The 16,598-nt window shown below is 42.2% G+C and overlaps 1 long non-coding RNA gene across 1 annotated transcript; it reads right to left on the minus strand.

Moving 5' to 3' along the window:
* Positions 1 to 291: 291 nt before the first annotated feature.
* LOC126249610 (uncharacterized) lies at positions 292 to 15,700 on the minus strand. The gene is made up of 3 exons (XR_007545631.1): positions 15,257 to 15,700; positions 12,971 to 13,080; positions 292 to 1,449 (listed from the first exon to the last, which is right to left on the minus strand). It is a non-coding gene; the product is annotated as an uncharacterized LOC126249610 (long non-coding RNA).
* Between the last annotated feature and the right edge of the window lie 898 nt (positions 15,701 to 16,598).

Genomic DNA, 16,598 nt, shown 5'->3' on the forward strand with positions numbered 1-16,598 from the left:
CGTGCCGCATCTATTACGAAATGGAAGACTTCGTGAAGGATCGGGAACGAGATGTACATATGATGAGATAGTGTGGCTGTGGATTGAATTCAGGGAGAAGGACATAAGGACATAACTTATTTGACTCGCTGAATGATAATGACACTGGTGACTACTTGACTACTGCTGGCAGAACTATAGGCAGAGCGCACACAACGTTCACCAGCTGGCGAACAGCGCCGCTCGTGACTACCAACGGGCAAAAAAAAAAAAAAAAAAAAAAAAAAAAGAACGTGGTGATGGATCGGAGAGGAGATGAGTGACGATGGGTGAAACGACGCGACAGAGTTCCGTAGGAGTAGGCACCTCTAATTGTGAATGCTGCTCATTTTGAGGATAAATATTTAATTTTTGGACTATTCCTAACACCATAACCTAACTACAAATAAATCGATGACAATCACATGGCCGAATATTACATTAAAATGCCTGAGAATAGACTTATCACTAATCTTAAAAACTAACTTTGGTAACGATAGCACTGACACAGCCTGTGTTGTTATCAAAGGTGTTTCAACATATCTGACGCTTTAATACTGATACATATGAGCCCAAATGATGGACAGAAAGGATGTAATGAACTTTATAGCAAGGTAATCCTGTTGGTGTTCACAACGTCTCGCTTTGGCCGGAAATGGGGTGTGGCCGGCACACCTCGTAAGCGAAGCTCTGAAATGCGACAGCAGAAAAAGAGGGCGAGATCAAGCAGTAAACAAAAAGCCATAGCTTAGAATAGAGGAAAAGTGAGGACGTGTGGGTAGCATTTATGACTCTGTAAGGTTATCAGTGGTACTAAACTATTTAGCGGAATTATTATATGAGAAATTGGAGAAAGTCATTGTCATTAACTGCTAATTAGCGCTCACTAAAAAGAGAAAGAGAGAGGCCGAAGAGGGGTGTAGTTCTGCCGGCACACAGAAACAGGGACTCCGGATGTCACGACGAGCTGAATGGCGCCCCTCGAGTCTTCGGTAGAGGAATCGTCGACGGCGCACTGAGTCGGAGAGCCGCTCGTTGAGCAAATTCGTTACCGTCATTTGTTTCTTCATTACACTGATTTAAGTAGACAATATTTACACGAAATGCACATGGACATCGAAAAAACACCAATTAACACCACCAACAACATTGATACAAATTCCAATAAAGCACACAACAGTGTTGACAGCAAGAACGCAAGTTTAGTCTACGCGAATAAGCTTACTTATGGCAGGTAAGAGGTATTTAACACTAGAGTCGTTGCCGTTGTGAGTGTCAGATTGTATGTACAGCGCTGGGACAAAACAACGAATGAGGACGGCGTGCAGCTGCGGCTCCTGTGGCTGCTGGCTGCCGGCTGCTACTTCGCTGCCACCACCGCCGCCACACGCCCTGTAGCTCAGCGTCACCTCTCCAGCCTCCCCCCTGTGGCTGAAATACGACAAATTTTTTGTTAGAGACGGTGGAATAACTATGAAAAAATATCACGAGTAGGGGGATTTGTAACTAAGCACCACCCCCACAGCCACCAAATAACATATTACTAAATGCATTTATATTTTTACAGACATCAATTTCCAAATTTCTCAGCCAACTTTCAGAGAAAAAGTGCCACGAAAGCTAAGTGTCTCAAAAACTGGAAAGTAATTTTAGAAAATTAAAAGCTATCCTTGATCATTTTCGCTGCACCGACACATTTCTGTGCCCAGTGGTTCGTCTCCTAATGCTAGAGACATCATCAGAGGCTATAAACACTCAGATACTAGTTTCAAATCCAAACAGGCTCAGCAAGTCGAACTGTTTATACATATCTACGCAATAGTCAGGTCGTGACGTCATCAGACCGCTTCTGAAGGTCGTGGAGTCGCACCGATCTGTGTCGTGGGGCTTATAGTGCAGAAGACGTACAGCTATTTGCATTATTTAGCACTGAGGCCACAGCTGTACTGGAGAAAAAGAATTCGAGCTCAATGATTTACGACCCTCTCTCCCACCTGTTACTTTCAGTGTCATCCCTCCCCCTCTCCGCCATTTATCTAGGCCAATTGGGTAACGCATAAATGGTGGTATTTTCTCCTATTGGTTGAGGCATCTGGGTTCCTCATCTTTATCGCTATAATTTATTAGCCAGTCAGGACTATCCTTTTCCTCATTGCTATAATTTATCATCCTTATCAAATGGTTCAAATGGCTCTGAGCACTATGGGACTTAACGTCTGAGGTCATCAGTCCCCTAGAAACTAGAACTACTTAAACCTAACTAACCTAAGGACATCACACACATCCATGCCCGAGGCAGGATTCGAACCTGCGACCGTAGCGGTCGCGCGGTTCCAGACTGTAGCGCCTAGAACCGCTCGGCCACCCCGGCCGGCTATCATCCTTATCACTGATACTTATTAACCTGCTGTCACCCTCCTCATCTTAATTAGGATAACTTATGTTTCACAGATATTTCATAGAACCTTCTACCTTATCACAATACTTTATTACCTCTCCCTTCCCTTCTGTCACACCACTGGGCCACTTGGGTCTAGTTGAGCTTTCCGGGGTGGCCGAGCGGTTCTAGGCGCAACAGTCTGGAACCGCGCGACCGCTACGGGCGCAGGTTCGAATCCTGCCTCGGGCATGGATGTGTGTGATGTCCTTAGGTTAGTTAGGTTTAAGTAGTTCTAAGTTCTAAGGGACTGATGACCTCAGATGTTAAGTCCCATAAGTCCCATTTCAGCCATTTGATCTGATTGAGATAAGTCCTCCTCTATGATATGACAGCAGACATGGCTCAGTCTAAAATCGATGGGAAATTAAAGGAAAATACAAGTAAAATAGCTTTCATATTGCATCAATCTAGTATGCCCTCACTAGGAGACTGTAGCACATATATATGCAGTCATCTCCAGGAAACACCCTCCCACTCATTTGTATAGTGCAAAGGGGCCTGACATCCAGTTACGTCATCAGCAGAGTCTCTCTTGTAAGAAATGAATGTATTGGTGGGCTTCATATCAAGAACGTTTTTGAGTATAACACCTTCCTGATGTAATGGAATAATGCATATTTTTGACCCTGGAGTCTTTTTTTTAAAAAAAAATATTGCACGATAGGTATGTATGTGCACACAGTTTCATATATTAGAAGTTAGGCTTTAAGCATCAGGTGTCACTGGTTCTTTAATAGTATTCTAACACTAGATGGATGGCACTTACTGGGGGGGGGGGGGGGAGGGGAGGAGGGGGGGGAGGAAATTGCAGTTGGTCTGTAACATATTATAATATTGTTGTCTAGAGGCATTATGCTTTGTGTGTAAGGCATTAAGCATTAGCTGTAGGTGTCTAATGCACGTACGCAACCCGCTACGTTGGTGCAGTTTGAGGGGTAAGTTGATTCATTTGGCAGTAATTTGATACACTTTGGGGCAAGATGACACAGTTTTGGGGCGAGCTGATAACAGTTTGAGAGTAATTTGGTACACTTTTAAGTGCACTTCAATTTCCCGTTAGACCTGTTTCTCCGCAATTGGTACAGCTATTCCGAAAGGAGACAGATAAAGACATAAAACGTGATATATTTATAAAAGCAAAAGGTGAATGAGAATAAGGGGAGGATTACAACGAGGAATGTGAAGATTACGATTAAGAAGAAGATGATTATGATGATGATATTCACAGTTGTAAGACAGTCTCCAGTAAATCACCAGAAGATATCAACCATAATGAATTGGTGGATCTATTAGTATTCTTTCTGGCTTCAAAGGTGGGGCGCAATAATTCCGCATTCTGTCAAGAAGTGTAGACATCCAATCCTTTGTCGCCTATTCATGGTTTCACCATCCTTCAAACACTTTCCATATATGATCATCACGGAAGCATATGAACAGCAGACTAGCTTTGCCGTTTCCAAAATGCTTGACCTGAGGCGCCATAAAAATCTAGCCTTCACCAAAGTCGCTTATGTCAGTGGATTTCCCCCATTTGCACACTGCGACATCGCTACATTGATTCCCCAGCACATCAGCTTCTGAATAAGTTCAACCTACTTGTCCACTGTGTACAGTATTTTACTTGAAATCATTGCCTACTAAATCAGTTGATGGTAGCCATTTATGAACTTCTAGTATTTTTGTTGTCATCTCACAATGTTTCCCCATTAGTCTCCGCTCCAGTTATATACTTTTCTTGACGCATCCCATGCCTACAACCCCACCAAGAGTCATTCAGTCTCGCAGTGGACAGCGGTCATAATGTTTTAGCTCATCAGTTTGTATTGTAGTTGGAATTTAGAATTTCACTGCGATTAACACCTGGTTTCAGCCAGCTTTTTAGTCCCTGTACTATGTGGGAATTATTACTGTTTATAAGAGAGACTAGTTTTGGGGACGCTCCTGTAGTTAATTAATACTGTATTAAATTCTCTTTCTCTGTCAATAATGGGGCTGATATTCTACCCTCTCTGAAATTAAAACGTAATTTACCAGGCTTTTGGACGGATTTCTCTATCCTAAGAAACATACTGAGACACGTCATTTGTACATGTGTGGGGTGGAGCATTCTAGCCCCCGACCCCCACTCAATAGGTCTGGTGTCCACAACACACAGGAAGAGGCAACTAGGGTATCAGAGTACGTGTGGCTTGCAGATAAGAATTTTTTAGCTAGAGGAAGCCCCCTTGGGATCAGTGGCGAATTGACTGCCGAAACTGAAGAAAGATCAGGCACATCATTGTGAATGAATGTTCGTACTCGCACATCAGAAATTTAAAAGGTTTATATGCAATTGGTAAACTGCAGGATCATCCCTGTTGAGGTCCCAGAATTAGTATCGCTATTAAAAGTAATAGTGCCCAGACGGTATTGGAAACAGCAAGTTGGTTTAAACCAGAAATGGATAGGAACAAAATCCTAAATACAGATTGAAATATTTACCGGAAGGATAGGTTTGTCACCTTAGTGACGATATATTTATTACATTAGAAAATTAGATAATATCTAGTGAGATTATGACGGATTCCGAGTTTGAAATAATTTGGGTGATTCAAGTACCACATATGGGTCAAACATGGTAATCGGATGCTGTTATGGGCCGCCTGGGAAGAGCTGTGCAGAATAGTTTCCTGATAAAATTACTATAATAGAAGGAGCTTGCCAGATTTAGAATAGGGGAATCATACGATCGTAACTGGTGTCAGAGACTGGAATTCTTCTGACATTAATCTAAATGTCTTCTACGATAATCATTTAGAGCAGGTAGTTAAAGAACCAACGCGTCTGGTCAATGTCTCAGACCACCTAGTAACTAATAGATCCGACCTTTCGAAGTAGTTAACGTCGACGAGGGATTCAGTGATCATAAGACTGTGATAGCATCAATGATTAAAAGAATGTTAAGAAGGGTAGGAAAATACACTAACGCAAAAAAAATCGGAACACCGAAAAATAATTAATGTAGAGTACATATTTCGGGAATACATTTTCCCACGTGACGTATTTAAGAGATTAACATTGCAAGCTCACAAGCTAACGTAAGCGCGAGATAAGCCATTGAGAATGTAAAATTCTGGTATATTAATAACCGGTGTAACTGCCAGAATGTTGCATGCATTGTGTTGTAAAGGTGCCTGATGTCAGTTAGTGGGATGGAGTTCCATAACTGTTGCACTAGTCGGTCAACACAGGGACGGTTAATGTTGTTTGTGGATGACGCTGGAGTAGGCGTCTGATGATGTCCCATACGTACTAGATTGGAGACAGATCTGGTGATAGAGACGGCCAAGGCAACATGTCGACGCTCTGTAGAGCATGTTGGGTTACAACAGCGGTATGGGGGTGCGTATTATCCTGTTGGAAAACACCCCCAGGACTGATGTTCATGAATGGCAGCACAATAGGCCACATCAACAGACTGACTTACAAATTTGCAGTCACGGTGCGTGGGATAACCACGAGAGTGCTCCTGCTGTCATATGAAATCGCACCCCAGACCATAACTTCAGGCGTAGGTTCAGTACGTCTATCACACAGATAGGTTTGTTGCAGGCCCTCAAATGGCTTCCTTCTAACCAAGACGCAGCCTTTACTGGCACCGAGGCAGAACCAGCTTTCATCGAGAAACACAACAGATCTCCAGCCTGCCCTGCAATGATCTCTCTCTTGACATCGCTGAAGTCGCAAATGGCAGTGGTTTGGGATCAGTGGAATGCACGCTACAGGGCATCTGCCTCGGGTCTGTCCTTGAAATAACCGATTTGTAACAGTTAGTTGTGTCACTATGGTGACAACTGCTACTGATGATGCAGTACAGTGAGCTAAAGTTATACGCCGAACACGACGGTCTTCCCTCTCGGTAGCGCTACGTAGCTGTCAGCAGCCCGGTCTCCTTGCGACCGTACATTCTCGTGAACTCCGCTATCAGCAATCACGTACAGTGGCTACATTCCTGCCACGTCTTTCTGCAGTATCGCAGAAGGAATATTCAGCTTCTTTTATCTCTATTACACGACCTCAGTGAGGTGTTGACAATGGCGTGTTCGTCGCCTTGAAGGAATTCTTGATAAACGTCAACTCACAACACCCAGTCTGAAAGGTAACTAACGCTCACAACCTTTACGGCGTGTACTTACAGCAAACCTGATCTGCATCCTCAAAGTGGCGCTATTAGCACTACTCTTATGCGATTGGCGCAAAATCTGAATGGAAATTATCTTTCAGGTGTAGAAACAGCCCTACCAACTTCTGTATATGTCGCACAATTCCTTGGTGTTGCGATTTTCTCCCTCAGCGTCTTTTTGCTCAGCAAGAGTGTCAGGAAACAAACTACAGAGTACCTGAATAGTCAGCATCAAATATTCAGGTCTAAGGACGTAAATATAAAGCGCAAACGGATAAAAGTCAGAAGCATTGTCCAGTACGCATTACAGAACTATGTTCCGAGCAAGATTTTAGGAGATGGGAAAGACCCACCGTGGTTCAATAGCAGTGATAGAAAGTTTCTGCCGAAGCAAAATGGAGCTAGGTAGCTTCATTATAGATTCAAGCGAAGTCAAAACGTAGCCGACAAGTAAAAGGTGAGCAAAGTGAAAAAGAGCGAAAGGCGAGTAATAAGAGAAACGTTCAATGAAGTTGAAAGTTAAATTGGTTAACGGATCTGAGTTAAAACCCTAAGAAGTTTTGGCTTACATAAACTCAGTAAGTGGATCAAAATCATCTGTTCAGTCACTCAGTGACCATACTGGCACCGAAACAGAAGAGAGAAGGTCCGAATTCGGGCTTCCGAAACTGTTACTGCGAGAAATTGTAATCATAGCACAAACGCCATAAAGGCAGACATTAAGATAGGGGGTCGCGGAATACAAGTACAACTACATTAGCTTCGTAGTGGAAAGGCATCTGCATCTGTATCATATGATTCTACAGAGATTATGCGAAAGAACTTGCTCCTGTCCTAGCAGTTTATTATGGAGCGCTGGAGCAATAAAGCGGATCTAGTGATTGGATAAACCACAGGTTATTCTCGTTCTCAAGACGGGTCGTAGGACGGATCTACATAATTATAGGCCTATATCGTTGACGTTAGTATGTTGTACAGTTATGGAAAATCTTCAATGCTCCCGTTATGACATTTTTGGACGACGAAAATCTCCTCTGTAAAATCAAACAACGATTGTACAAAGAGATATCTTGTGAACCTCAGCTCTCTCTGTTCGTCCACGAGATTCAGAACACTGTAGACATCAGCGCTCAGATTAATGCCATGTTCTTTGACTTCAGGTAGGCATTTGACACCGTCCCGCACTGCCGTTTAGTGAAAAAATAAATACCAGTTTGCCGAGTATCGGACCATATTTGCGACTGGATTCAAGACTTCCTTCCAGATAGAACTCAATATATCGTTCTTAACGGGACAGAATCAACAGACGTAAAAGTAATTTCAGGAGAACCCCGAGGAAGTATGATAGGAACGTTACTGTTTACAGCGGCAGATAGTGGTACCTGAAGTATCCTCCACCACACACCGTATAGTGGCTTGCAGACAATAGATGAAGAGACACTGCCATCTTAATAGCGCCTGCCTGTGAATTCTGCACGCTGGTATATTAAGAAGCGTCCTACAGTTTTCCGCCTTATAAGGGAGGTCGAGGATCTGCGTCAAAGATAGTCACAGAATCGTCTGAGCCTCTGGTTTAAGCTTTCTATTCGGCTCCAATCCAAACGACTGCTATCGGTTCTGGGAGCGACCCTTCAAAACGCTACTTGAGCTTCCACCCTGCGCAATCAGCTTCCTGTAGGGACTGAGCACGGTCTCTGAATGCGGGCAGCAGGAGTTATTCATGCCATCATGAGCCACGATTTGGAGTCGGATGCATCCAGCGTACTCAGTAGCTACCAGCATCTCGGAGGAGAACTCCTAACAAGAAAACAGAGAGGAGCTCCCACTGACCAGCAAAGCCACCCGCTGTGTTTGTTCAGACCTTTCAAGAAGATCGGTTCCATTCCCAACAGACGATGCGTTCCGAACGATTCGCGACCTTGCCACTCTTCGCTATTCACACTCAGACGAATGTGGACGGCCAGGTCGAGCGTTTCGGAAGGCGCTTCGGTATCAGGTATCCCAGCCGATGCTTTCGTGCCGGGTGCCTCAGTGCCATTGCAGCCCATTGCAGCTTCCTGAAGCCTGTCGACCGTGACCAGCGCAGCTTCCGAATGCTACCGGGCACTGGCTGATTGTTGCATCCGTACGTATCATACGCAATCCCTGTCCATCTTCACCCAACATTTGTCTATACAACAAGGAATATAACACTAATGTAAGCAGTTGTTACACGCAATCTAGCTTTTGCTGTCGCGCTACTTCTTGTTCTCACGACTCTAAAAAGTCGACTAATGATCGAAAAACACACAACCACTTATGAAAAGCTCAAAACACTACGCAACATAGATAAAAACTCAGATGCTATTCACAGAAGCAGGTAAGAGAATGGCTTATATAAATGCTGTGTACAAACAGCTGGATCTCTACTCGTAATGTAATGTGGCAATGTTATAACAAGTCGTTATGTATCAGAGACAAGTGAACTAGAGGTCAACAACTAACTTCTCACTATCTTTTTAAAAAGACTACGATTGGATCTCAAGGTACAACTCAACAGTCTAACAAACTGAATGAGAAATAAAATTTGCAGATACTAAAAACGTAAGCAACCAGTTGCAATGCTACGCCACTCTTAATTGGTAGTTGTGGAATGCCTGCAGCGTATTTTACCTTCTGAAATTTTCGGGTAGACACTTCAGATCATAACATAAGCATAATTGATAGGTTACTGGGCCTGAACAAAAATTTTCTTAAGCCATATGGGACGTGTCAGAGACAGCCGGACGTATGTGAGCACGCATGTCAGCTCGGCGCAGCAGATGGTGGGCGTAACGCGGCTATCCATTGCTGGGGCCTCAAACGGATGCTGCACTACGTCACGAGGCAAGTGGGGCTACCAGTATACGACATGAGACCAGTTGGCGAACGTTGATTTATAAAAGACACTGGTTTCCCCAGCGATGTGAAATCCAGCCGCCATGGCAAAAACCTGCGTCTCTTCTAAACGAAGACTAAATTATAACTATGTGGTATAGTCGTAAGTCTGAAACTTGTAAGATACCGAGTGAACGTATATAGGCCTATTAACCCAGCACCTCGCCGAGACGATTCCAGCACAATAAACCAATGTTTTGTATGATTAAAGCTACAGAAACTACTGCGATTTCATGTTGCACTTTACCCTAAATTATTATTATCAGTAATTACTTAAAAATGCATGATGGCATCCTGCCATGTGACACATCAAATAATAGGTCTCATCAAGCACTTTACTTCAATAGGAAAATTGTCCTAGTTACTACAAATGTATTTGAAATGTAAACTTTTTAATTTAGTTACCATTTAATTAGACTCAAATTTCGCCCATGGCCCACTTGATACACCCTTCATAAATCAGCGATGAGGTTTGGCCGTGACAATGTTAATTATCATCGCACAAATCTGTAACTTAACTAGAGTCTACTGAGAAGCAGTTTTATACGAAGCAGGTTATCAGCACGTGCTAACGTAACATATCATTGCTAATTATTAGTGGGAACGACGCTTTTTCTTTTGGCAATTTATAAAATTAATGCGACTAGATTTCAAATTCAGTAACTGGTAGTTAATTAATATCAAAGAGCCGCTGAAAACGCCGTGAAAAGGCAAATCACATACACACATTTCCTTGCCAAACAAGTTTGCCTCACATCTTATGAGTAAGTCCGAAGTCCCACAGACTAGACACTGGATGCTTACTTAATAGTTTCTATGCTCCCATTGGAATACCATCAAGAAATTTGGTACATGTGTATGACTGGCATGACTTTTATTTTCAAAACAAACAAAACTATTGATTTTGAAATTTTCAGCTTTTTTTATGAAAATAGTCAAGTAGCACACATTAAAAATCTTATAAGATGCTGGATAAAATGGTACAAATTTTAAGTTTGGAAGTCAAATAGTTTCCGAAATATGACCGTTTTAAGGTTTCAAAACCTGACAAAATCACACAATTTTAGAAATTTTAAAAATTAATGACTCAGAAATGAAAGGGGCAAAAAGACTTAATTTGCGATTTTTCTTGCAGAGAACTACTGCTATCAGTGTACAAAAAATTATCGAAATATAAAATGTGAAGATCCACACCATTCGTTGATTTTATATGGACTGACCCACAATAAATGTCAAAGAAGCGCTGAAAAGAAGGTAAAAAGTCTCATCACGTACATGCATTCCTTTGTCAAAAACTTTAATGTTAAGATATGAGTTTACTGTTTGAATTATTTTTCCATTGACCACAGTTTATATTTTTTTAGTGTTTACACATCTTTTGACATACAGATGTTAACCCTCGCAACACCAACGGGTTGTGTGTGTCGAAGGGGAGGGGAGGAGGGGGGGAGGGAGGGAATGGTACTTTATGGCTCTGAGCACTATGGGACTTAACTTCTGAGGTCATCAGTCTCCTAGAACTTAGAACTGCTTAAACCTAACTAACCTAAGGACATCACACACATCCACGTCCGAGGCAGGATTCGAACCTGCGACCGTAGCGGTCGCGCGATTCCAGACTGTAGCTCCTAGAACCGCTCAGCCACTCCGGCCGGCTGGTACTTTATGCTCACCATTTGAAAGTATTGTAATTTCGTCAGTTACTTTATATTTTAAGATTTTGAAAAAATATATTTATGGTTTTTAATTAACTCTTTTACTAGACTCCATATTTTCTTTTAAATTCGTCATTTAAAGCGAACTCAAAAATTTATGTCCTAGGAATAAATATCATTTCCCCAGTGGATGTCTCATTCAATATTTCCAGCCTTAGGATCTCAGTTACACATCAGTATCTCATTAAATAGTATGTTGCGAGTAACAATCAACAACAAAATACGAAATTTGCATTTTTAAAATTTTTTACAGTGAGCATAAAGTACCTCCCTGTTGGTAGTACACGTTACTGAAAGTGTGTTGATGTTGCTAAGAGCGTTCTAAAAGATATTTTTAGTTTCTGGTCTCCCCTTACACATCAGTACGTCTTTAAAAAAGTGTGCTGTTGGTATAAGTCAACAGCCAATAACGAATTCTTTTTTCAACATTTTTTTGGTGGGCGTGAACTAAGCCCCTCCCAGCCTCCTTGGTAATGGGCATTACGGAAAATACGTTGGTATTGCTACGTTTAATAGCTAATGTTACTAAATTTAAGTAATTAATTATGTTCTAAGTCGACCACAGCTCAACTGCCGAGATCGCGAGGTGGAGTCACTTCGCAACAATTGAACCGCTCCATTCTGGCTTGCAGGAGGGAGTCAGAACCCTGAACCAGTCACTAGCTTCTTTGCTACTAACGACTTGGGTGGCGAGAGCAGTGGTGTAGCTAACGTAACTGACGCCCGAGCCACGATACTTTATTGGTGCCTTCCGCCCCCCCCCCCCCAACTGCTCCCGGAACACAACGCTTTATTGGCAACACACCACTCCTCCTCCCCCCCCCCCCCTTGGCCCAGTCCGCATACTAAGAGAGACTGACTTCGGAAATTCTCTGAATTTTAATAGAATTTATCACCTAGTTCGATGACTGATACGCTTAAAAATTAGATGAGGTGAACTATTTCAATGCAGTTGAGCTTGATAGTAAAGCAAGGCCATCATTTGTAGATTTAATTTCGATGTATTTGATGAAAAATGACATGTATTCACTGTTTAACTCTCCCATGTCGAATATGGTTTTCTTCTTTCCATCAACAGACTCTTTATTAATTTCTGTGGTGTGATTTGAACTGTTCATATTTTTTGCGTAGGTGTGCTGCACAGTGAACAGCAGGCTCAACACTAAGCGGGACTACTTTTACCTTCTTATGATCCCTCCAGACTTGGGAAGGTGAGACGAGATTTTCTGCAGAGTCAGATATTGGTTCCGCAACCTCAAACGCTATCCAAGAAATATATCGATGGTAGGCAGTGAAAACCCCTTAACTCCATCTGTCTGTGAAAACATTGTAATTCCAGTAACCAGTAATTCCACCATCAACAATATATTTGAAAGTACATGGATTTCTCTAATCTGTCAGTAATTGGGCTTCTACATCACAGTTACATCTTTGTCTCTATCACTTTATGTATTTGTTAAGATACCGGTTTTGCTTCCCCTGTAAAATTTAGCAAAATGGAGTCACGAAGTTTGCATTGCCTGCCATCGATATTTTCAATAGGCGGAGGGGCAAACCTTGTACATACTACATAGTAATATATCAAGGGCAGGCTGCCACTCAGATCCCCGCTTACATCGCCCATGGCTGCAGCTGTAAAATTCTATATTTTCCCATAATCTGACAGAAATATCTAGACAAGAATTATTTCCACTTCATGTAGACATATAAATCAGTTACCGTGGCGGATGTTGGCGATTGAGGCATTAATTTCCATTATGAGGGCTTCGAGCAGGGCACGATGTAAGAAGCTGGAGATGTGTCAGCTATAGCTCTTATGTCCGTTAGATCTGCAACACACAAAAAATGCAACTTACTCATCACAATTAAGCAAGCAAGAAGATATTCTCGGAACAGAATATTTTGAAAAGTTTTCTTCCGAACGCAGTGTAGATCAGTAACAGTGTAAAATGACAATTGCAGTTCTGTTATGCTGCACACCAACAACGTTTTTCTAGTTTCCAGTGGGAATGGGAGGTACTGTCAGAATCGAAGTTTAAGAGCTATTTAGCTCAGTAGCTGATGTCATGTAATCTGTTCACTGTTTTTTTCTTTCCCTCGCACTACCTGATGTGTGTGTGTGTGTGTGTGTGAGGGCGGAAGGCGGAGGGAGGGGGGTGGGGGTGGAAGGCTCTGCGGCGGATCGGGATTGCGGGGGGGGGGGGAGAGGAGGAAGGGAGGGAGGTGGTAGTGAATGTGCTCACGTGTATCTCAGGGGAGGGGGCTAATGTAGCCATTACTGTGTTTTGAGATTTATTAACTTATAGGTCACAGATATTAGCAGTGATATGTATGCATGCCCTTAAAATCGCTCCCTCCTACGTAACTTCTTAAGGGTCAAAATAACACACCGATCGATAACAGTGTTAGTGTTAGTGTCTTACCTGCTTTTCTGAGTTATGGAAGATAACTTTGTAGAATACATATATACAAAATAAACAACATCCATGATTTTTCAGCCCACTGGCAATTAACAAGATGTCATGAAAGGAAGTCTTAAATAACCTACTTTTTTTTTAACCTTGCGTAACAGATATTTGCAGTTCAAGGACTATTTTCAGTAATGCAGCATACGTACACTGCCTCATTCACTTTTGCAGTGACCTTCAACTATTTACCTTCTTTAAAAAGACTGCAGAGACGGAATCATAGACAAGAGGAAATCGTAAAAGTGCAGATCTGTGTAAGACACAATTATACTATGCTGATTAACGTGATTATATCGTTAGCTTCTGTCACACCTTGGCAGACCACATCAAATTATTCTGCTAAGATAAAACAGACGAATTAGTTGATGCACTTGAGTCATCACCTTATACCGATAAAAAAAGTCTTGTAATACAGTAAACATTTTATAAGTAACAGTTATTAATAATGTATGCAGCAACAGTAGACAATACGGCAGTACAAATGAGCATTAATGGTAGCATGAAAAGACACCAGATATCAAGAAATAAGTTAATCTTACCGTGAGATGTGCAGAAACATAAATCCTGCTCTTCTTAAAGGTGTCCAAACCTACCGTAATAGAGCTTTCTTTCGAAGACAGCCGTCCAAGATTTTGTCTCTTTTTTTGTGTGTAAAGCATTTTAAGTCAACATTTAAACAGGAACAGAATGTTGAACCTAACATTGCTGGTATGCGCTAGAAACTGGAAAAATCGATGTAACTTTTAACTTTTGAAATTTCAAGATTATACATATTATCGCTAAACAGAACTCTCAAAGGTAACTATATTTTATCTGTAAGATTTCCGAGGCTCGAGATTACTTTTAATTTGATTTTTTCCAGTAAAATGGCAGACAAACATATGTCCAAAAAATTAAATGTAGGGGACAAGCTTATCAGTAAAGCGCCTAAGAAAGTATTTTAAACACATATGTACCTTTCCAAGGTTTTAGTTTATTTCCCTAAGAGTTGTTCAGTTCGACAGTAAGGGAATATTTTATAATTACGTTATCAAATCGGCGAAACTTACCAAAAATATCACCATTCCAGAAAACACAATTAGTTTTGAGAGCTCTATTCAACTACACCTACATAGTTTACTTCCATCCTCCCTGTTGATATTCTGAAATTGACTTCGTTTATTAAAATTCTCACTATTTTCCAAGCAATGCGGATTAAAACATATTTCTCTCAAAAAAGCTCGGCCACAATCATCTAAGAAAAAAAGACATATTGTACAGTAAGTCTGGTAGATCTCCTGTAGTGACTTCAGGCGACTTTGGACTCATAATTCACTTAAAAAAGAGTTTTCGGGTTTCTAATCTTGTAAGAACGCTGATATTTCACATTTCAATAAATTTTATAATCTTCTAATTTCGTAAGAGATTAACGAGTGTAAAACTCAGTGAAATGTCTCGAAATATCAGCGCAGATATTTAGACAGAAAGCCAGGATCTCGTTACTCATTATTTCACACAGTGTGAAATACTGCTTGACATACAGAAGTGAGCTACTTACACGAGGCGTTGTCTGGTCCGAGGAGTCATCGCGGTCAAAGCTGAGCCGACGTTGTCAGCTCGCCTGCACGAACAGCTGTGGTGGTGGTGGTGTGCGAATAATCTGGCAAGGGCTTACGCTACATGGGTGTGTGTGGTGGCTTTCTGTGATACTTGCGAGAAGGAATTTGGTGAGTGCCGTGCGAGAGCTGTCGGCGGGAACAGCTCAGCGCACGATGTGAGGAGTGGTTTGCAATGCCTGCTGTCGGCGGGAACAGCAGGAGGATACAGTGTGACGAAGGAGGTTAGCGATGCCTGCCGTCGGCGGGAACAGCAGGAGGATACGGTATGAGGAAGGAGGTTTGCGGTGACTGCTGTCGGCGGGAACAGCAGGAAAGTACGATGTGAGGAAGAAGGCTTGCAATGACTGCTGTCGCAGGAACAGCTGGAGGGTACGAACTGAGGAAGGAGGTTTGCGATGACTGGGGTGCGGCGGCGGCGCTCGGCTATTTATCGCCTCGCTCCCAGTCGATCGAGCCTGCGCCGCTGGGGCGTCTGGGTCACCCCCGCCTTGCCCTGCCCGGGCGCGCACCCCCGCCGCCGCCCACCATACGCCCACGCTTTGACCCGACACGTGCCGAATGTTCTAGAAAGGCCGTCCTGTTTGACCTCTGAGGGTGGGCGGCCACGCCCAACGTCGCGCCCCTGACAGCCGCTCCCAAACGTGACTACGCCAACGATTTTGCAAAGAGCTTCAATTTTCCGTACTGTGCTGGCTGCGTGGGTGGGGAACATGCAGAGATGTTTTGTTTAGCTGCAGGTGGTTCATTTTTTTTTAATTACAAAGTATCGTTGTACTTAATGCAGATGCTAATTATAGGTGTTTGATTTCGGCACAAATGGATGAATGCAGTTGGTCTTCAGAAACAGTAATTTTTAAGACACTTTCTTAAGTCATTCCACATCTGAAAGAGACCAAAGGTCGGTAAAAGTTCACGAAAGCTACTATATATATTCATACGAGACGACGAGACGATGCTTTTACATTGAGGAGTGATACACTAAAATCAGTTTTCTCGTTTTCGCTATGGTAATTTCTCTGTGAATTTATCTTTTGTATTACTACATCTTTCTTTGCTGCAGGATAAATTACTTTATATTTAACAAGAAGGAGAATACACGCAGCATCCCTTTTTAGGGTTCCGTACCTCAATCAATAAAAACAGATCACTTTATTGTTCGTCTGTCTGTCCTTTTGTGTTAAAGACTCCTTTTCCGCAGAAACGGGTAGAAGTATCAAGTTGAAATTTATGTCAAATACTAAGGTCTACTATCACTTGGTGACTGAAACATTTTAGCTTCTA

The sequence above is a fragment of the Schistocerca nitens genome, chromosome 3 (genome assembly GCF_023898315.1).
Source record: "Schistocerca nitens isolate TAMUIC-IGC-003100 chromosome 3, iqSchNite1.1, whole genome shotgun sequence".
NCBI classification, from domain to species: Eukaryota; Metazoa; Arthropoda; class Insecta; order Orthoptera; family Acrididae; genus Schistocerca; species Schistocerca nitens.